The sequence below is a fragment of the Macrobrachium rosenbergii genome, chromosome 48, assembly GCF_040412425.1.
Source record: "Macrobrachium rosenbergii isolate ZJJX-2024 chromosome 48, ASM4041242v1, whole genome shotgun sequence".
Lineage (NCBI taxonomy): Eukaryota > Metazoa > Arthropoda > Malacostraca > Decapoda > Palaemonidae > Macrobrachium > Macrobrachium rosenbergii.
In genome coordinates, this window is record NC_089788.1 from 51471757 (window position 1) to 51492486 (window position 20730).

Consider the following 20730-nt stretch of genomic DNA (forward strand, 5'->3'; position numbering starts at 1 on the left):
TTAAAACGCAAAATAAAAACAGACACTGTAATAATGTTTTGCTAGCGCCAAACATCTATTGTTGAACTCATCAGTTAGTGGAGGAATGATTGAAAATATGCATAAATTAACCTCCTCAAGCTTACCCTAACATAATCTCAGTTATGGAGATTGTGATGCTACTATCATCACCGCCACCCATTCACTCATAGAGTGAGCATAGTAACATTTTACAGGCTAGAAAATTTTAGGATATACAAAACTTTGTTCAGAATTCCTCATCACTCGCTTCTAGCCATAGCAGAGTAAGCCTAAATATAATACACTTAAGATAACTACTTTTTGTATTTCATATTGCCAAAAATATGAAGCATATATTTTTAATACTGCATACCTTGTGTTCTTTTGACTATCACTGATATCTTGTAAACACAAGTCACTCTGTTTTCTTACTCCCCTCTAACAGTATACGACTGGAACCACAGTGGAGAGATGGGTTTTGAAGTTGGGAACATTTGAAACATGTAATTTGCCCTGATAGGGATAGGGAAATTTAAATAAAACTTGTTTCTAAACAGAGAACTACACCATATGTATGCTTCTAGCCTAGGGTGCCAGACCGAAGCTAATCAGAATATACCCTACCCTCACTAGCGGGTTTTATTCCTCCACCCCCGCCCCCTTAAGCGTCTCACACTTGATTTGAAATGACTCCTTATCTTAAGTTTTGGTAATTGAAGTTCTTGGTGCCTCATGATTAGCTTTGGTAGGTCATCCTGTTTACTGGATAATTTTCCGAAAATGGTCTTCACTCATTACCACATTACTTAAAATCTTGGCCAAGTGTTGAAGTAGATGAACTGTTTGTTCACTGGTACAAACACTTTCCACAAACATTTGGTTTTTGCTGTAATCAATAAAGATAAGGATATTGCTTGCTTACCCCACACTGACAGGATGAGAACTGAAACACGATCACTTTGAAAGTTGATAAAATTAATTTGTTCCCACAGGCATACAGACCATTACCTCTTAAGTAGGAGCATTTCACAGTGTGATCTGGAATCTCTGAAACTAGGTAACAAGGTGGTTTATGGGAGGTAGGTAAGTGAGTGGGGGAAATTCCCCACTCAATTTCCAGGAACAAGCACTTTTTCTTTGGCCAGTCAAAACATCATGATGTGCTCTGATTGACCATCAAGTTGAAACTACTTTCATCTTCTTTAATGTCTGTTCAACATGGTTTTTAACAAGACAAGTGAACATCGAAAGTTGTGAATGACAAAAGTGGTGCTTGGCTGTTTTATGCCCATGTGTTAGTGTAACCAGTTTTGTTTTTCAGTAATGGTAGATCCTGTGAGGAGTGTGGTCTCTTTTGCAGTAACGAGGTTTGGTAGTAGTAGAGGAAGTCCAAAAGATGTTCACCTCTTTCTTCAAAGAGGACTACTCTGCCTTTGATACTGCTGAATCTTTTCAACACTTTCCTCCCAGACTGCTCTTTCTAACTCCCTACCTTCTGCTGAGTCTCCTCAGGCTCACCGAGGGGTTTATTACATGACTGGAGGTGACAAGCCTGCCCTCTCTGACATTGCTAACCCAGGTACACATGTTTAACTCTTCTCAGTTGAGATTGTAGCGGGTGTTATAGGTTTGGATTTCAGCTTCAGTAGAGAATCCGTGGCCTTCTTTTTATTTGGTATTCTTGGAAGCCCTTCATTCTCTGCCTTTTTGGATCACTTAGGTATGGGTATGGGTTCCTTTCCTTCTCCTGCTGCTTTTGCTGTTTGCCCCTTCAAAGGAGCTCAACCTTTGTGGAGCCTCCCATAATGGTTGTCTTCCCTGTGGGAGATACCCCTGTGGTATCAAACACATGTCGGACCCCTTCCTCTGTTGCAACTCTTGCTTCAGCTTGTTATCCTGCTGTAGTTCCTTCATCAAGCTCCTTCTTCCTTTTTTGGTTTTACATAGAAAGAATAGGAGGAGATCCAGTTAGTCCTCTCCAAGGGTTGGCAATGGTGTTCACACACACCTTTGGCTGAGATATCTGCTGTAAGTAGTGTTGACTTGGGCATTCCTTAGGATACACGGGACCTTGAGTCTTCCTACTCATTCCAAGACCAGAGGACTTCCCTGGACAATTTTTCCCGTACTTTAGCAAAGATACACCATTGTAAAGTCAGAGCTACCTCTTGTTCAGTTCATGCATGCTCTGTTGATTGTGCATATGTGGACAGGGGTCACTCACAACATGTTGCCACTGTAATATCCCTGGGTATCAAGGTGATCTGTATGTGCAAGAACATTCTGCCCCTTGAATATTGCATGGTTCATTCAGAGCTCTTGATGTACACATACCCGATCCAGAAATTGTGCATATGCAGACAAAAGGATCATGTGTAAAGGTCACCACATTACAAAACTGCCAAGTATCACAGCGAGTTGTGTGTACATGATGGTGCAGACACTCAGGTTGTTCCTGGTTCATCCAAGATTACCAATGTGCACGTGCACAAAAGCTCACACAATTTTGTCTATAGCGTCTACAGCACTAGTTCAGTTGTGGTCGATCTTGTGAAAGGCTAAGGAAATGTGGACCGTGATTTCATATAGTTATGAATCAATTTTGGCTTGTGATTCACTTATTGGTACTTAAAGGTCTGATCTTTCATGTCTGCAGTTTTGAGAGTGCTCACCATGGCATTCGGGCATTGTCTCTCTCTCCTTCAGAAGAGGACTCATCTTGTTCCTTAAGGGATCTGATGGAACCAGGAGTCCTTCTCCTTCAGAACACCACTAGGCTGAGTTGGCATGACACTCATGAGGACATTGAGCTCATTTGTGAGTGCAGTGATTTGGGGTAGGCAAAGCAATGGTGTTGGGACAGCTCCCTGTTACTACAGACATTTTGCTTAGTTTTCCTTCATATTTTGGGGTTTATTTTGTGTTTGTTATTTCAATGTATTTCTCTTTCATTTCTAATGAAGGTAACCTTTTTCACTCTCAGGAAATCTTGGTAAATAGTGGGTTGGGAACACCAGACCAGTAAGAAGACACCATATTAGTTCATCATATTCTGAGGTGTTTAAACATCGATTTTCTAGGAAGGAGGAAATAAGATTTATTTTTAGTATAGTGAATATTTGTATCCCAACCAACTTAGGTATTTACCTGTTGGAATAGTATATTATATTTTCCAAGATGGCTTCATTCAGACTGTTGCAGTCTCAGCTTCCATGAGGTGTTTTGGTCCAGGTGAATGGTGATCTCTGGTTTAGGAGCCTGTACAGAACAGGATGGTTCCCAAAGAATAAAATGGAGGTAGCTGTTGAGAAAAAGCATGCTGACAGGCAAGACTTCTTTATCCACTATGCAGTTTTATTTATGTCCCATCTGTGCTGTGAAGACACCTGCAGCCAGGCCTTTGGGGTAACTTATGCTTCTTCTCTAGAAAGGGCTAGGTGCTTTCCAGCCCTCTCAGGCACCCCCTCCAGCTCCTGCGGAAAAGGAGGCAAGGGGAAGAAGTAGGAAAGGAAATGCTGCAGTAGGCAGACCCCTCTCCAGCTGCTTCAAGAAGACAGATGCCCGTCATATCATTGGGCAATTTGGCAGAGACAGCGGACAGAGCTGTAGGTAGTCTGTGTTCTACAGGACGGTTGCAGACTACCCTTCAAGGACCAACACCCTCCCCTCTCTCAGTTACTGATTCTGTTTCTGGCTTTCCCCCCAGACCTCCCAAAACTTTGATCCTGATAGACAACCGCTCCAGATTTTTACAGTTGACTTTTCCTGGTGGAGAAGCTGACTAGTGATTGGAGAGCAGCCATTGGTCTCTTACTTTTTAAATGAGTTTTTGCTTGGACTCAGTTCAAGAGGGAAACAACTTCTGTATTGGGTATCATCAGAGAAAACTTCATGCTCTCTGTAAATTTGAATAACACATGCTTTTAGGTAACCATCTGTCAGGCCTCCAGGAAGACCTCTGCTTTCCTGCAAAGAAACTTTCTACCAGTTTAAAGCTCTGCACTTTTGGAGTGGCAACAGCTTCTCATTTGGCTTGAGCCTATATGCAAGGATCTGCTTGCTGTGTTACCTAGGTAATTGGTCAATTCTGGTCCTGAGAGTGCAGTTGCTCCAGTATGGAGACCTTCTCCTCCTCCTCGTACAGTCTGTTAAATCTGTCCATGAGGGTTTTCAGCTGAAGACTTAATAAAGGAGAAAGAAAGTTGTATCAGGTATTATAGTGCTCTGAGAGACTGTTATTCTCTTGGGTGGCCAAGCAATACCTTTCAGGTAACAGCACATCTCATTTACTGCATCAAGGTCAACTTTGTAAGACTGGACAGTTCAGTGATTCTTCTTCATTTTCCTTAAAAGTCTTCCTTGCATTTTTATTTTTGACATATATTTGTATACAGTATAGCCTTCCCATTGAAGAGAGGTTGTAATTTGAATTGCATGTCTTGCATCATTGCCTCATCCTTGTTACTAATCTTAGCAACTGTTTGAATATGTGAATCTTTTGTTGACTGGTGTCTATTTATATATTTAACAATAGTAGTGTATCATTCTGTTTGCCGTTTTGTTTTTAAATATATAGGCATTCAGGTTAATGACCACTTAGTTTAAAGTAGGCCCACCTCTTTTTCTCTTCAGTTTTCTGATAACTGTGGCCAGGCCTCCAATGTTCCCTGTGTTAGACATCACCTAGCTTTAGTCCCTTCCAGTCTTCTTTTCTGAAATTGAGCTTTCCAGTGATGCATACCCTGATCATTGTCAAATCTCTTATTGTAAGTTATACTCATTCTTTCGTTTCAAAAGTGGTGTTAGTATGCTTTCTTCAACATCATCACTCTTATAGCTAGAATATCAAATGTCTTCTGTTATGCCATTTTACTTAAATTTCATCCCCAGCTTCTGCTGTTGCTCTCTACTTTTGCTGTTGTTCACCTCATTCCACTAATGTAATTCTTTCTTCAGTTCTCTTGCTACATGCTGCAGATCTGTGCTGTAGTTCCATCTAGACACCCTGATGTTTTATACTTATGGAATTTCACTCTACATCATTAATGACATCTTTCATCCGGGGTGATGTGAAAGGAAATAAGGCCCTGGGCTTTTCTCTATAAATGAGGTGGAGCAAATTATCCAACACCATATTGATGTATTCTGTACCTTAAACCTTTCTAACAACTCCCATGAAATTTGTTCCCCTTTTGGCTCTTAGGTTATCATTCTATTTCCATTTCCCAGCTCTCACCTTTCCCTCAAAGATTCCCTCCTCACACAATGCTGGCTTTAGTACGTTGAGAGTTCCTGATGGGCTGACACTTTGGTAACCTCAGCATTTGATGCATATTTGCCCTATTCCCTGCTATATATTCTCCATCTAACCCTTTGTTTGACTGCTCCTGCTCATCAACCATCCAAGCAAGAGAAGGGGTGCATGAGTCATTCTTAGCTTCTCCTGCTGCTTGCCATGCTTTTAATGTTTATGTTTACCGGGAACTGCTATACCATGTTATTTTGAAAGAAGTTTTCTCATACCAGGATTGAGAGGAAATGTGACAACCTGATCTCATATAAAACAAACTCCTGTTACTTTGCTAATGAAGTTCGCAGTAACTTCAGCAAGTCAAAAATTCTTCATCTCTTTTAATCTTGATGGATTCATAGCTAGCACTCCTTGTTAAAAGGCCACAATTCTGTCTGTCTTAAACAACTTTGTAAGGACTGGGGACTGAGCGACGTACTGGCTGGGTGTTTACTGGTATGGTTAAAATCACGTTCCTTACACTCCGATGGATGACGATTGACGAACACACGAGCACACACGTGTTTGGAAGAGACAGCGTCGGGCTTTTACAACTTTAACACAATTTTACTCTTTAAGGTCACCATCATAGCTTCTATAAGACAAGAGTTACGTGCGGCATTCTTTCATATCTCTGATGTTTGGTTATCTTCTCTGCAGAACTTTGGAAAATCATTTATTGTCGCTCTTGACATCTCCAGGGCACTTGGCAGTGCCTGGCATGAGGCATTGTAATTCATATTTCCTGATTGTGGCTTTGCTCCTTCTCTCAGTGAGTTTATTTTAATCATTTAATCTTATTGCTTTATACTGTATCTGTCATTATTACTGTAGTTGTTACATCTGTTCCCTCCCCCATTTCAGTGTTACTTTCAGGAGTTTTGCTCTTTCATCTACTCTCTTTAGCAGACACCCTCTCCAGTTTACCTCTTATACGATTCATGCGTTTGCTAATGATTCGCTTCCCAGCCCTCTTCTATTTACTGCAGTCATCTCTGATTGCCTTATCTTCACATATTAGGATTTTGCGAGCGTTTGTGAATTGGCACCCTGTACGTTAGTCTGATTCAGTGTCTTCCAGAGACAGTTTCTTTTTGTTTCTTTGTTACCTCTCATACAAGTTTTCACTTATTGTATATGAAAATTTAACTGAACATCTCACTTCTGTCAGCTGGTAGAAATAATAATTCAGATTGATGTATATACCTCTTGGAAGTTTGGTGTATTGTTGAGAATGATGTCTTAAATTCTTTCTTTTTTGTTATTGAAGCTTTATGTTGGCTTCATACATGTCTGGAGATATACTCTCATATTTAGGACGCTTCTTTGTCTCCTTCATTAGAATTAAATGTGAGACAAATTTTTTGATCAGAAGCCCCCCCATCACCTCTCGATTCTCTTCCTCTAAACCTCGAAGTGGCTTTCTCTCTCTCTCTCTCTCTCTCTCTCTCTCTCTCTCTCTCTCTCTCTCTCTCTCTCTCCCCAGGGGTTATTCCAGTTAGTTTTATTTAGCTCAGAGGGAGAATTCCTCCTCCTCTCCAGCAGCCTGGAAACATTTATCGTGCCAACTTTTCCCTCATTTACGTCCTGGAAATCGATAATCCTCGGATTTCACGGTTCAGGAACTGCTTTTCTCCTCCTACTGCCAAGTTTTGGAATTCTCTTGAAGCTTCCGTTTTTCTTTCCTGTCTGTTAACCTTTTTTCCTTTAAGAAATAGGTTTATCGCGTCCTTTGTTGTTACGCCCAGCCTTTTACCCTTTCTTAACCTTTTTCTTGTTTTTTTTTTTTGGGGGGGGGGGCTTGGGCTAGTTAGGGGCATTAGGTTTGCCGTCTCATTGTCCTTTACCCATAAATAGAAAATAGAAAGATATTGGTGATAATTCTGACGTGGCATCTGTGGCCGTTCGTGAGAACATATTTTTGTTACACCACATTATGAAACGCACAGTCTGTATTTTAGCTTATAGGAAAGGAAAATCCTAGTTCATTCACTGTTTATAGTTGACATTTCTTAAATTTAATGTTTTTTTAAAATGTGTATAGCATGTAAGACTGTATTTATAACTTCTTTTAGGTATCGCGTTCTGTTTTGCTCAAATGAGCATCTGTTCTGTGGTTACTTGATTAGTAGTTAATGGCCCTTTGATTTCATTCTGTTGATTATGTGATCGTGTACCATAACGGTAAAAGAGAATTGATGGATCCCTTTGTTGAGTCATTCCCTCCAGCAGATAAACGTTAGGCGGTTATCTGTAGCGATGATGTTTTGGCATGGTTCCTGAAGCTGGAAATCGTCTCGGTTGGTTGTACCGAGTCCAGAGATCCACATCAGACCTCTTATACACTTCAGCTCTTTACCACAATTACGGGCCGCCTTTAGGCACGGACTGCTGGCATGAGGCCATCTTATTATAAATCAATTAGCCAGCCAAAAATCTCCAAATCGTCATCGATACCTGTCAAAGAATAATTATCATATGAAAGGGTAACCGACTGATATTTTTGCCATGTTTCATCAATATCCGATCTTTAGTTTTCTTGTTATCTTACTGTCAGAATGACACAAGCGGAACCAAAATCATAGGCAGAGATCTTGAAAGTTTAGCGGTAATTGCCTTGTTTGTCATGAGTCACCGAATAATTTCACTTCAAGCGCAGTAAATAAAGGGAAATGGTCTTAACTTTGCCATAATACTATTCGGATATGTGAATTGATGCTATTTTTAATCTCCCTTTTTTTCTTTGTTAGGTGCTGTTTCTCACAGAAGGGGTAAGTGTTCCAGTGCTCAAAGTTCAAGTGTTCTGAAAGAGGTCTAGTATTCTATAATCGAGTGTTTTCTTGTTTTAATGCTACATTCATGCATGTTTTTTTTTTTTTTTTTTTTTTTTTTTAGAAATTTCTAGGTTTTTTTAATGGAGTGGAGTTTTAGATTTTTTTTGGTTAGTTTGTAGAGGTTCTTTATATAGAGATGCTGTCATGTTGTATTCAGTTTACGTAAGATATAAATTTATGTAGGTTATAATGATACGTTATTTGTTATTATTATTGTTGTTGCTGATTTTACGTGAGGCAAGTGATCGTTATAATTCAAGGCTTTCAAACCAGAAATTATTTTTCAAGCCTTCATTGTTTTAAGATCTTAATTTATTGATATATTTCTTCACGACTAAGTTGCATTTTTTTATAAATACATACACAAATGCTTTTATTCAGATGTCAAGAATTAGTCTAAATCTTTTTGATTTTGTATTCACTTAGGGAGCTTTGGTTATTTCAGACATCGTGTTAATCAGAGGATTCCCGGAGCTAGAACCAAGTTTAACTAACTGGTAGTATTTGCAGTTAAATTACATGTACAATTTGCGTCAATACTGATAATTCACAATAAAGAATGTTCTGTGTGATGTAAAGTTTTAAACTTATAATTTGGGATCATACACAGTTTGTGACATGTTTTCGGTATTACATTTAATAGCCATTATAATCAGTACAGGTAAAAGTGGCTGAATATTTTCGTCAATTCTAGATTCTCCTTAAGAAGCAGGAAAGGACAATGCATTCTTGAATTCATCTGGTGTTGCTTTGTCACGTACCTCTTGTCTATCGCTTAGCATCCAGATAGATAATTTGTTTTGTAAGTCAGGCTAACTGTCGACTGATTTGGACTTTTTTTAGGCACCTGGCAGGTTACTGGTGATATTTTCATTGTGATAAGTTCATACCCCGTGCGGAGGGATCATGAATATGTTTTTTATTCGTTTGCGTTTCAGCACCATGACCAAAAATAACTTCGAGAATTTTGAATATATAGCATCGGAATTTGAAACCCGTTTTGATCTTGATTTTGGGACGAAAATTTCAGTCCCACATATTTCAGTGATGCACCTGGTTGCACAAGAGGGAAAAAAAACTTAAAATGCTTGACATTCCAGCAAAAAACTTGCCGATGTATTGCTTTCGTAGTATTTTTGCATCTTGAATTGACTGGAGTTTTGCTCATGGGTCAGGTTTTTCTGCCTGATTGTGTATTGTTTAAAAACAACAAAAGGATATACAAGTGTTGAACCCGTGATATATTATTGGGTAGCATTTTATCTTAGTTCTCTTGAAATTCTCTAGAAGACGTGAATAGTATATTTAGTTATCAGAATGGTCTCAGCAATTGCAAAATATTCTTCATTTATTATCACTGTGATCATTAATAATAATGTTGTTATTGTCATATGCTGTAAAACACGATAGGAAATGCAGTAAGTAAGTAAGTATAGCTTAGTTTTACCAGACCACTGAGCTGATTAACAGCTCTCCTAGGGCTGGCCCGAAGGATTAGACTTATTTTTACGTGGCTAAGAACCAATTGGTTACTTAGCAACGGGACCTACAGCTTATTGTGGAATCCGAACCACATTATAGCGAGAAATGAATTTCTATCACCAGAAATAAATTCCTCTAACTCTTCATCAGCCGGCGGCGGGAATCGAACTCCGGCCCATCGAATGACGGTCTGAAGCTCAACCAACTCGGCCAACAAAGGGCTAGGAAATGCAGTAAACGGTTGTATATGCCATACTGAGTACGCAGTGGAGGGTTTTGAACCCCATGGTTGAGGAGATGCTCCAAAGTTAAGGATGTCTCTCTCTTAAGATCAGCGGCCACCACATCCAGCAGGCCATTCTATTAATGGAAGACAGCTATCATGGTAGTGGTAAGTGGCACAACCTGAACATTTCTGCTACTCTAGGAAGTGCACGTGGCCAGGAGTGTATTCCTAGACAGAGGAGTACTTAACCAAGGTTCATGGACCCCTCAGTAGAAGGAAACAGTAGCATTCCCATTGCTCTGCGTGATGTGAAATTCCCATAACTTATATCTGTATTGTAAAAGAAGTGAAATCCCAAGTCTTGTAGTTTTGAATGCCCATGGATATAGAGCAGATAAGAAGAAATGTATAATAGTTGATTTATTCAGTGTGAGAAAAGTGTATGTTTTAGCACTTGGTAAGACAAATGTGAAAGTGCAGTTTGTGAAGGGATGGGAAGGCCACAGAATATTGTGTCTTGTGGAAATGTCCTTAAAAAGAGGTTTGGCAATTGGAAATGCATGGTTTCCAAAGATGAATATTCATAAATGTACTTTTGAAAGAGATGATGAATGAACTTTTGAAAGAGAAATGATGACGAAGTGTTTTGTAGAGCATGTGTTATACCTAGTTGATGGAAGAGCAAGGTGGTAGATGCAGTGGTTGGAAGAGTATTAGCTGGTGGTATATTTGATCATTATTTGGCAGATGAAAAAGCTAAGACAGGCAGGAGTTCAAGTTGAAGAGGAATAGAGGACATTGTGGCTGTCAATGGGATTAAGACAAGTGAGTGTGATAAGTGAGATTGTATAAGGAAAAAAGGGAAGAAAATGGGTTAAATTTAAAGACATGGAGGTGGAAGGGTGTGTGAGAGTATAAAATTTTGAATCATCTTCTTAGGGTCAGCTTGGATTGTTTGTGAATAAGGGAAGGTAGGTACAGGAAGTGAAAACAGTAGGTTGTGAGATGAAGAAATGAACTATATAGGGAGTTTCCATGTTCGTGAAAGATTTGAAGTTGGGAATACAGTGATCACAGTAAGAGGGGAGCAGCATACGATACTCTCGTGGAAACATTTCAACAGGGAGATGCCACATTTCAAGAAAATAAATACAGTGAGGAAGATTTTAGAAGAGAATGCAATAAAAGTGATGGTGTCAATGAAATATAGTAATGGTACAGATGATATATGAGTTCCATCTATATTAACACGTTTTGCGTCACTTTTCAGTGATCACTAAATGGCTCTACCCTTAGTGACTAAGACTGATGAGGTACAAGGTGAATAAAATATCCTTACTGACTCTTAGACATTTATTCAGTGTAGGTAATTTACGTGAAAGTAAAGCAAGTATAAAATGCAGGTGCAAATTTCAGATAATGGTCTTTGAAAATCTCTCCCTTTTCATAAGCCACTCTCTTGATCACGTAGTGCGAGAATATTTTCTGGTACACTTATCGCTGAAAAAAAAAAAATTTTTCTCTCCTGTTCATCTTTGTTGACATCATTGGGAGCTAAGTGAGATCTTTCCTCTGTGACACCGAGTATAAAACAGTGGTTTTATTAAGTCGTAGAGTAACAGTTTGGACTCAAATTTGAACGTGTACAGGGACCTAAGACCCGCTTCTACATCAAGCCAGTCACTCTCAAGTGTACACTTAATATTACAGTATTAATTGACATTATAGAAAACTTTTAGTTGCTTTCAACAACTTGTTTTATATCATACATCCCCAGCACCCTCCACTCATCCTGTATGGGTTCTTTTATAAGCATTTCTGTGTTTATGTATGCCCCATTCAGCTTTTTTCCTTTACTTAAATTTTTCACATAACACTTTCTTCTTTATAATAACGCTTATTGTTCTTCCCTTATTAATCTTTCTGTCATCTGTCAAAATTTCAAGCAAAATCTTATGCACATTTCCAAGTACTCCAAAATTAATGGCGAAACTCAAAACATGAGAAAATAGTAAAAAAAAAAATATATGTTCTTATATAATCACAAAAACAAATGCGATTACAGACACATTTGGGAAAATACTAATAAGAACAGATGTAACCCGTCTTGAACTATCCTGTCCCAACTATGTACGGTGGAACAGTTGCTACTTTTGCCCATTCATTTGGAACTTTTTCCTCACCTAGACTTCGTTTGCAAGCCACTCCATTACGTTCATTATACTCACTCCATCGATCCAGACTGCATTTACTTCAGATAGCATTTTCCCATGTGCATATTTAATTTTAACCCTTCCATCTGCATTTACTTTATTGTAGAACAACTTATTCCCCCTGAAGTGCTCCATCATCATCTCCTTTCTGGGTTTTATCTTTGAATTCTTTTTCTCCGTCTTTCTTCTTGACTGCTACCCCAGTCCATCCTCCAGCACACATCCACATGATCCAGTATGCAATTGCACCGCAAGTAACCTCATTATGTGTATATATATATATATATATATATATATATATATATATATATATATATATATTATATATATATATATATGTATTCATATTTATATATATATATATAATATATATATATATATATATATATATATATATATATCTATATATTATATATATATATATTATATATATATATATGTATATATATATATATATATATATATATATATATATATATATATATATATAAAAACTCTCTCTCCCTCTCCTTACAGGGACTTTGGTGTCCGTTGCTGTACATACTGTATATATGTAGTAGGGTACTAGAAACACGCATACATATAAACATTCCGATTCTCTTCTCCCGTTATGTGTACATTCGAACATGACACTTACGTTCGCTTTTAGATAATAATAAGCGTAAGCACCTCTATTCATTCGTGCCACCATAGGGTCTGAAACGCTCTTAGAAGTAGGGCTATAAAAGCAAGAGGTTTTGAACAGCTCCTGGCGGGATGGTGGGGAGTGGATGGGAGGGGCTGAATGGTGGGGCACCCGCTTAACCCTTGCAACCATCTTTATGCAGCAAAAGACGATAAATGTCATCCGTTACTATTAAATTTACACAGAAAAAGTATCTGGAATATCAAGCACCTTTTTACTCTCTCTGCTCTTGTTACCAGCATCCTTCATTTTTTCTTCTCTCTCACCTCGTTCTGATTGTAACCCATTTTCATCTATCGAAGGTCCCTTCTGAACAATATTTGCCTCTCTCTCTCTCTCTCTCTCTCTCTCTCTCTCTCTCTCTCTCTCTCTCTCTCTCTCTCTCTCTCTCTCTCTCCTTGCTGGTCATCAGCCAGGCCAGACAGTCTTGCTATCTTAGCGTGGTGCTCTAAAATAAGCCTCAAGAGCCTTAAAAAGGATATATATAAATACATCGTCTGGTGTTGAGGCAGTATTGAGGCCTGGGGACGCACAGTCGAACGTGTTTGTGTTTTGCTCTTGCTACGCGAGGAGTTGTCCTTCAGGGCGACTCCTTTTGGTGGCTCAGAGGGTCATTGAAAAAGCTTATTGATTTTGCCCTCGAAAAAGGGACCATTAAAACGCATCGTGTGTTTGATTTACAGCCCAGCTTCTGAATGAAGGAAAGGCTTGGAGGTTGGTCGGCTCTTGCCAGATTGTGTGACATTGCAAAATTACTGATGCCTCCCCCGCCCCCGCCCCCCCTTCCCATCTCTCTCCTCCCCATTTGCTTGCTTGCTTGCTTGTTTGCTTCGTTGCTTGAAATCGGTGGCTTGATTCCTCCGAAGAACTCACGGGCATATAACATGTGTGCCGTACCGCTTGCGTTTCTCTTTTGATGTTTAAGGATGAGGATATCATTTTGAACCACATTTGCGATGAGTGTGAATCCTTGTGAGGATTTGATCTCGCGAGACGGCACCTAAGGACTTAAAGTGCAACTGCTGTTGTTCATTGACATCACAGTGGTCGACTTCGTACGTCGTGCTTCCAAGCAGCGAAGAACAGGAATCGGGAGAATAAGACGACGAAACAAAGGTGCCAGATAAACAATTATAAACAAAGAGATGTTGAAAGGAAGTCTACAAAAGGCGACTACCGTGTTTTCTTGAAATAGCTATCGAGGTTTTATCTCAATGTGTTTTTTTTTTTCTTTTTTGCACTGATGTTTTCCTTGTTATCCTGAGTGTAACCCTATGAAAAATCTAGGTGTCGCGTTGCAGAACGTTTCGTTCACCCGCTTCAGGCATCATCAAGGTCACTCCCTTCTTCGCTCGTTCAGACATTTGTTTATAATTTTTTCTTACCCTTAATTTCATTCCTTTTTCTCTCTCGCGCGCGCTCTCTCCGCACTTATTATTTTATACATACATATATACGCATCACTACTCACACATGCTGTAATATATATATGCTGTAATATATATATATATATATATATATATATATATATATATATATATATATATATATATATATATATATATATATATATATATATATATATATATATATATTATATTAGTGATTTTTTTATTTAGTATTGTTTTCTAAAGTATTGTTTTCTAAAATAACACAGAAGTCGAAAAGTATATTTAACTGCAGCTACGAAATATAATATATATATCTCTATATATATATGATCTCTTATTTTTTTCCTTTAGTATTGTTTTCTAAAATAACACAGAAGTCTATATTCTCTAACTCTCTCTCTCTCTCTCTCTACGTGTGTTATACTTGCGTTTGTTAATTTGTGTACTAATGCGTCATATCTGTAACGTATTAAATTTATTGTAATTCAAGTATCTTTCCAAAGCTTGTGTGACTCAGCTTTGGAAATTTTCGTTGTCCGAGAGAAAGACAGATTGACAGTTGTGATTTTTCTGCAGCATCTCTGGACTTTAAATGTTCTCAATATATTTCCGTAGGCATTTATGACCTTTTTCAGGTGATGTCAGTTTGACACGCCTATCATGACTTTTCCTTAGACAAATCGATGCGGACCAATAGAAAAAGACCGGAGCAATTCATGCAGTGCTTACCAGAAAGCAGTACTGTGTATATCTTGCGCTTGATTGTGTGTTCTTTAGTGCTTTCACCTTAATTGCCGTTCTCGGAGGTGTGTGTATGTGTGTGTGTGTGTGTAGTCCAGTTTCTTCTGTTGCGCATGACTCAGTCTTGATTATTCGTTGTTGGTAAGATGCGCACAGTGAACGATTGAAACAGTGTTATCCTCCTGGTTTTTCCCGGATGTCTTGTGAGTCCCAGAATCACTCGCAAGATCCAACTTCGCCATCTCCGTTTCAGAGAGAGGAAAGAAATATAGTTGTTTAGGGAGTTATTATTTAACCATTGTTATTCCCTAGTCAGTGAACAAATGTTTATATCTTGGATTTAAGGCTATTATATAGAACAAGTAATTTTCCCTTAAGAGTTTCAATCGATTTTTCCTCTAGGATTTCAAGTAGCATAGTCCTTGGATGAATTCTACCTCATAGGAAGTTTCAGCTGAAAAGATGTTTGCAAGTTATACGAGAGATTATTTTGACGGAATGAAGTACGGTCAGTTGCAGGTTTGAGTCGGTCAGTTAGTGATCAGCTTTTAATGACCTGGCGTCCAACAACAAACGTCATCTACGAGTAATAGTTTTATAAGGCCCTGGAATGCTTGCTTGATTGAAAATTGACCAAGTTTTTATTGACCAGGTACTTTACTTAACCTGTGAGATTCGTATGGAAAGCGTATGTATATCTTGGGAGACGGAAGCTCTTCTGGCGTGAATCCTTTTTAGGGGACAACGCATATATATATATATATATATATATATATATATATATATATATATATATATATATGTATGTATATTATATATATATATATATTATATATATATATATATATATATATATATATATATATATATACATTATATGTATATATGCATTGTCATATTTATGTATATATACATATAATATATATTATATATATATATGTATATGTATATATATATATATATATATATATATATATATATATATATACTATACTATATATCATGTTGTATCCTAAAAAGGGTTCATGTCAGAAATTTATATATATAAGAAATAATCAACATACAATCACTTGTGGAACAGAAATAAATTTCTGACTCACATCAGGATCGAACCCAGGTCTTCCATTGGTTTCCATCCTGATGTGAGTGTGTGTATGTGAAATTTAGTCAGTTATATGAAGTTATTTTAATATTTCTTAATAATGCAGTAGTTCCGAGTCAAATTTCTTAATAATTTAATAGTTCCAAGTCTAACTATTTCTAGAATGTCGAAGCTTAATGGTAAAAGTACACTGAATAGGAAAGAGTTAAACGATATTGCTTCAGAAGGACAAAACTGATGCATAAAAGGAATAGGTTATTATCATTCTTACTGTTATTGATATTTTGTTCAAATGGAACAAACCCTGCTAGCTTGTAAAGAAATCTTTTACAGAATTAAATGAAAAGTATGTGAAAAACGGATGGAGTGGAGGAAAAAATGTGTAGTTTTCATACCAGGCAATACTGGGTTGGAAATATCATGAATTCCTTGTTACCGCAGTAAAGTAAAGTAAAGTAAGCCTGAAGTCACTCCCTGGCATAGAGGACGCGTTCCTACAAGTTATGCTTGTGTCATATAAGACTGAAAGGTAAATTCTATCATTTTTACAACCAGAATCATTCGCTTAGTGGACGATCACCTTCTAGTGTTACATGTCATATTTGATTTTGAAAGGTCTAATGTTTAAGTCATTCTGCTTGTGACAATTTGAACTTGTAAATCAAATTTTCCTCTAAAAAAATATGTTAATTTTAACTTTTGACAGTGATTTCAACGACAATAGGGACAACATAAAAAAGAGCAGATCCGTAGTGCATAGTGTTTTGCACTGCGTAACAGTCTATCATGAGGGAAATGGCGAAGTGTTTCTCGGTCTGCCTTGCAGATGAAAGTGTCAGATGCCTGTTGTTAGTGTCTGGTGAGAAGGAAAAATGCGGCCTGTTAATATATGTGTAGTGATTGCGTGGATGATTTTATGTAATTCTTATATATATATATATATATATATATATATATATATATATATATATATATATATATATATATATATATATATATGTATATATATATATATATGTATATATATATATATATATATATATATATATATATATATATATATATATATATATATATATATATATATATATAATATATATATATATATATATAGATATATATATATATATATATATATATATATATATATATATATATATATATATATTTATATATATATCTATATATATATATATATCTATATATATATATATATATATATATATATATATATATATATATATATATATATATAAATCTATATATATACATATATACATAAACACTTGCATGTGTATTTGTGACGAAAGGTAATGTGTTTCAGTACTCATTCTTTTGTAATCAGTGTGTTTTGTTGCTCAGTAAACTTTAGAATTCTTTCACGTGTCACAGATAATTGGAAAGTTTTAGACTAGTTTAATGACGTGGATTATCGCCCATTCGGTAATTGTAATTATCTAGACTTTTTTTTTTTCGACTAGAACTCACCTTTTAAAACCATGTGGTAGATTCTCTTTCATAATGGTGGTGTGAACTAACGACTCTGTTTCCGTTGGTAAAGACAACTTAATTAACTGCAATTATAAAGGTGTTCAAATAGTTCCTAACGTTTGAACTTGAAAGAAAGAAAGCGTAAAAACAGAAAACTTGACCAAAATGTAAGTACTACGGAAATAAATATAATTTTACGGAATTATTTTATTCTTCAAATATTTCGTCTTGTGCATTTCGAGTAATGTACTCTGCTTAATCTGGTGACTGAAATTGTGCGAAGAAATCAAACCCCGTAAATTTATTTTTCAATTTTTCATGGGCTTTCTTCTTTTGCTGCTGTAATTAGATTGTTCTTTCTTCTTTTTCGATGGATAACTGTATAAAGGCTGAGTTCGTCTTCCTTATCAAATACCTTTTACTAAGTTTGCGTTTTTCTCCTCTGTAACAATTTTGGAATCCACAAGAAATCGCATTTTTTAATTTTCTTTTTGACTTCCCTAAGCTTTATTGGTTCATCTTTAACTTTTTTTTTTTTTAGAAAACTGAATAATTTATTTTTTTCATTATCGAAGATATACTTTGTCTTGTTCGATCCTTATTTTTTTATCCTTCCTTAATTTTCTGTTTTTTCCCTTAATTTTTGTGTAATTAATTCATCTTATTGTTTTTTCTTTATCCTCAATTTTTTCTTTACCAAAATTTGTCTTCACTTATTTTTAGCAGTTTTACATTTATGGAAATTTCCTATTGCATTTTCCAGGTGTTATTCTCCGGAAATTAATTTTCCTCCCCGAAATGTAAGCCGCAATTCAGACACATTCAGTCACACCGAAACCCTGGTTGATTCTGTTTTCTTTGGCTCATCATTTTCTATTATCCAGAATTTATATGTGCAGTTTCTTATCGTCATTTCGCCAGGTGCAATTACTTTGCAAATTCGTCCCAAAGTTTTACTTTTGCATTATATGTTTATCTGCGAGATATATCTCATTGCTTGTGTGATATCACTTTGCTGTTACGTGCTCAGTCACTTATAAAAGTTAATTTCATTACTGATAGTTACTCAACTGAAAATTCTTGAAAAGTTGATGTTTTCTCAAAACTTATGTGCAAAGGAAGTATTAACATATGTACTGGAATGCATGTGTGTAGTTTCCGTAGACAGCATTATTATATATATATATATATATATATATATATATATATATATATATATATATATATATATATATATATATATATATATATATATATATATATATATATATATATATATATTATATATATATATATATATTATATATATATATATATATATATATATATATATATATATATATATATATATATATATATATATATATATGTGTGTGTGTGTGTGTGTGTGTGTGTGTGTACAGTATGTGTGTATATATATAAATATATATTATATATTATATATATGTATACTTACATACACATTTCTCATACATAAGAATTTTTGTTAAATACGAACAAATCTAATTGATTTTGAATTCAGACGTAGGGGATAAGGCTTCATGAATACAGAAAGAGAACAGGAAAATAAAGTTCCCAGACTTAAAAATCAACAAGATATAAAACTTTGCAAATCTATCTGTATCAACATCACAGATAGAAACCTCTGTAGATATGGTCCTCTTATTTTAGAGAGAGACCTTGACGTACGGATAAGTAGCGTTTGTTTCAAGAAGAATATGCAACGAGATTTTAAAACATTTATAAAAATAAACGTTTGATACGATGTGTTCAATACGAGCAAACATTAGAATTGATTTAGAAAATATTTGTGTATATCTGGTGTATTAAAATTTATAGAATTACTTGTATATTACATAACAGCAGAGTTTACGTTTAAATGTAGGGTAGGAAATGGTAAAATTGGTAATATATATTTTTTGCTATTAAACATCAAAATTGTTGCGGAATTTGTTTGTTAGGAAACAATCAGTATGGTACAATAAAGAATTTTTTGTCAGGTAATATTGAAATTGAATTAGAATTTTGTGTAGATAAGGTAAAATTGAAATTGATCTAGAAATTTTTGTAGGTAAGGTAACATTGAAATTGATACAGTAGTTACTGCTATGTTAGGAAGTACTGAAAACTAGAATGATCTCTGTATAAATGTGAAAATTTTTTGTATTTTATGCAGTCAGTAGAGCTTATTAACGTACCAGGCAACATGAAAATTGTTACGGTTTATATGCATTGTAGGAGCATGAAAACATGTCTTCTTTTTTGTGTTCGGCAGCATTAAAAGTGGTGCATCATCTTTCCATTCAGGTAACACTGATGTTGATGTAGTAATTGCATCACAAGAAATTCTAAGATTAGTGTAGACAGTTGTATGTGAAGAAATTTCCCAGTTCAAGTTTAGGGTTATTAAAGTTTGTATGGATTTGTTTTCTAGAACATCATTCATCAAATTTAAATAAGAATTTTTTAATGTTAGGTATGCCAGATTTTGTTGGTTTAGTTTCTACAGTAGTTACTTTATTATGTTATCAAGTTGCCTTGTAAGGAAACAGAGAGGTAAAATTTACGGTAATGATTCCTTGCGAAGTTTATCGTAGTCGTTTGCAGTTGTGTGTGTGTGTATATATATATATATATATATATATATATATATATATATATATATATATATATATATATATATATATATATATGTATAATTACTGAAAGGACCTCATTCAAACTGGATGGTATCTAATGGAGTATTTATTCAGAAAAAGTTACAAGCTTTCCTGGACAAACAATTGTGTATGTGATAAAGTTAATATATATATATATATATATATATATATATATATATATATATATATATATATATATATATATATATATTATAAGACTGAGGCAAGACATACTGTAGGTTGCTTTAAATAATTTCCTTAAGTTATTGGTGTACAAAAGGTTAGATTTGTGTTATGTAAGTATCAGTGAATAAGTACGTTGTAATTTTTAACGTAGTTGCTTTCGTGTTATTCATATTTAGTTGCCTGTAATTACGAATTCATTTCACATGATCAATCAAAATCATTTTTCAGCTACATGTTGACTACAACAGCCCCCATTCCGACTATTCTTTTTAACACTTTTGCAGCTTTTGTTATTTAAATTTTTTAAGATATAAATTTTTAAAGGTTGCTTGACACGAGCAAGTCCTCTAGATTCCTTTTGTAACCGGTGCCAATTTTTTTTTTCAATATTGATGTAAAAAAAATATATATGCTAATTAGTATGATATA

At 35.5% G+C, this 20730-nt stretch overlaps 1 protein-coding gene across 2 annotated transcripts in view; it reads left to right on the plus strand.

Annotated features, from left to right (window-relative positions):
• The window catches only part of LOC136831375 (focadhesin), a 459396-nt gene that overhangs the window by 10747 nt on the left and 427919 nt on the right, over positions 1-20730 (plus strand). For both annotated transcript variants that reach the window (XM_067091718.1, XM_067091716.1), the window contains exon 2: positions 8041-8061. The gene's annotated coding sequence lies outside the window, so the exon portion shown is untranslated. The remainder of the gene's footprint in view (positions 1-8040; positions 8062-20730) is intronic.